Here is a 3,107-nt window from a genome sequence, read left to right as displayed (position 1 = left end):
AGGTCGTCTTTCATCCTTACTTCACACCCAGCTTCGGTGCCTTGTCCCAAGCTTACAAGGTTGCTTCGTAATCCAAGGATGTAGTAGACATTACTCAGTGTTTTCTTTTCTTCAAAACAAACCTGATCGAGCCTTTTCCTTTGATATCAATACAAGAGTCGTCGCCGAATCGGACTTTTCCTGTAGCACCTTCATCAAGTTTATAGAAAAACATTCGATTTCCGGTCATGTGGTTACATGCTCCATTGTCAAGATACCACACGTTCTCCATGTTTTGTTAAACGTCAAAAGTGTTTGGTTTCACTTTCTTCTCATTAAGATACACCACTTCATGCATCATCAATTCATCTGCTTCTTGTGTATCTTCATCCTTCTTCTCAGTGGTTTCTTGTAACTTAAGCAACTTGTCGGGACACTCGGAAGCCTAATGGCTGAGCTTATCGCAGTTGAAGCACGTAATGTGACTCTTGTCTCTGTTTTGACTTTGTTTCCAAGCTTCCTTTTGTGCACAGAACCCTCCAACACGTCATCTGCCTCTTCCTCATCTCCAGTTGCCTCGTCCACCACGTCTGCTTCCTCTTATTGCGTAGTTTTTCTTGTTGAGCTTTGCTAGCATACATTAATTTCCCATGATCGTCATGCTCTTCTTCTTCCTCGCTTATCCTCTCCTCGTACACTTTTAATCTCCCGACTATATCTTCAAAGTTCGGTGTATTAAGATCCAAAACTTGTTCAAGGGATACAACCATGTGTATGTACTTCCTCCTTGGCAGATTTTTAAAGAATTTCTTGACAAATTTTGGTTCTTCTATGATTTCTCCAAGAGAAGCTGATTTTGATGAGATTTTGGTTAGCTTGCCAATGAAGGTATCGATGCTATCTTCTTCCTTCATCTTAAGTTTATCGAAATCAGCCATTAGTGTTTGTAGTCGTGCTTCTCGTACTCTCTCGGCTCCAATGTGACGAACATGAATCGCGTCCCACACTGCCTTGGCTGTGTCAAAGTTTCCAACTTGCAACGTTAACGCCTCATGTATAGATTGGAATATTAAAGCAATAGCCATATTGTTCTTCTCTTCATGCTTGTTGCCATGATCAATGGTTTCCCAAACTTTGTTAACCTTGAGGGCGATCTTCATCCTCATAACCCAAACAGTGTAGTTTGAAGAAGTCAGCATTGAAAACTTGATGGACGAGGGTCCCGTTTCTTTGTTGCTTGTCTCTGGTTCGTCTTTTACATCGGCCATGGTGGTTATCTTCTTAGTAATGTCTCACAATTTTGATAGCAATAGTAGGCTCTGATACCAATTATAGAATCTCAATCACTTTAACAAGAAGTCCTTCTCTTATTAATCACTCAAAGCTTTAGTAAAAACAATTCAAGACTAAAGCTAATCACTCACACAATCTGTAAGTAATTCAACAACATAAGCATCAATATATATAAGACTAGACAACTCCTAATCCTATTAGTAATAACACTTTCAATATTTCCTAATCTTTTATAGATAATCATAACAATTAGGATTAGGATAGCTTGTGGTTCAAGCTAACTCCAAGCTTAAGCCAACAATATATATATTTCAACCAAACAAAACTATATATTTTTAAATCAACCTTTAAGATAAGATAAAGTTTGATAAAGAAGGGGTTTGATCTCTAATGTTCATCTTCATCCTTGGATTCCTTGTTTCGTTTCTTTTTAAGAATATAAAAAATGTATAATATGAGGGATTTGAGAGCGTGAGTCTGTTCCACATTTCTAGTAGTAGAAATGTTTGGACGGATACGTTAGCAAAAACATGTAGAATCAGAGGCGTGCTATTTTTAACCGTGTTTCTCGAAGAAACATCATATCTGACCATAACTTGATCCAATAAAATGGATAGTTGACAAAAAAAAGAAGAAAAGATGTATAATATGCACAAGTTGGTACCTTCAATATGATGCATGTATATTTCCAACTTGAGGAGAATGTTAATTAGCTTTATAGGGTGTAGAATATTTATCGATGTACCTTTTGATCTGGATAGATACTTTGATTAATCTTTGTTGTTTGCTATCACTAAGTTAATAATTTGAATTCATGCATATTCACTACTGTTTAAATCTGTTCCCTTAAAGAAAAGTATAAAAAAACATTTTTCACTTTTAATCATATAAAATTATTCTTTGTTTAGCTTAATTAGAAATTATATAAGTTCTTAGCCTATATAAAAAGCAATTAGATAAGACCTAATCGATTTAAGATCGCTCTTCGCAATATAAAAAGCAATTAGATATGTCATATATTGGATTGTGCTTATGGATGGAGCTCATATATACTCCTATATGCTCCAGATGAGCCACTTCTATATGTAAAAAGAAATTAAAAAAAAAAATGAAACGTAAAGCAACATCACAGATTGAGTTCAAATTTCACTTTGAGTATTGTAACATTTTGTGGAGATTGAGATCAATCTACCGACTCAACAGCCAAACAAAAAAAGTATGAAATTCCTTATCTATATATAATAGCAAACCAGATTTATTTAACTGCTGATGTCATTTTTTTTTTATAGGAAAAAAAAATTAGCATCCAATGGTCGAGTTTATTTTGAAAATATGATCCAATGAACCTAATTTTGTTTAAGATAAAGGGTAATGACGTCATCGAGCCAGGTTATCAATGGTCACCAGTTCATAACTCCTCAATGACGCCTTTTTACACAAACTGCAGAACCGTCGTCATCTGCCTTAGGAGTCTCTTTTCACAAACTTATTAATAGAATAGATTGTACAAGTTTGGAAATTTTCTTGTAGTTTATTCATCAGATTCTCTCTCGCTCATTGTCTCTTGCTGGATTTTTCTTTTCTCAGTTCCCTCCACATCCAAACCCGTCAAAATAATTCGGTGAACCCTTGTGGCTGCTGATCGTTCATTGTTCCCCTGGCCCTCTCTCCTTTCCATTAAATCAATTTGCTCATTGTTAAAAACAGTTGACGGCGGCATTTGTTAAGATTTGCAGAGAATTTCGGGAGGAAGAAGACGAGGGTAATCTCGCAATTTATGTTCATTAATGAAAAAACAATAAAAAAAAGCAGATATGATCATATGAACCACTACT

This window comes from Brassica napus, chromosome C1 (genome assembly GCF_020379485.1).
Source record: "Brassica napus cultivar Da-Ae chromosome C1, Da-Ae, whole genome shotgun sequence".
NCBI classification, from domain to species: Eukaryota; Viridiplantae; Streptophyta; class Magnoliopsida; order Brassicales; family Brassicaceae; genus Brassica; species Brassica napus.
Note: the sequence above shows the minus strand (reverse complement) of the source record.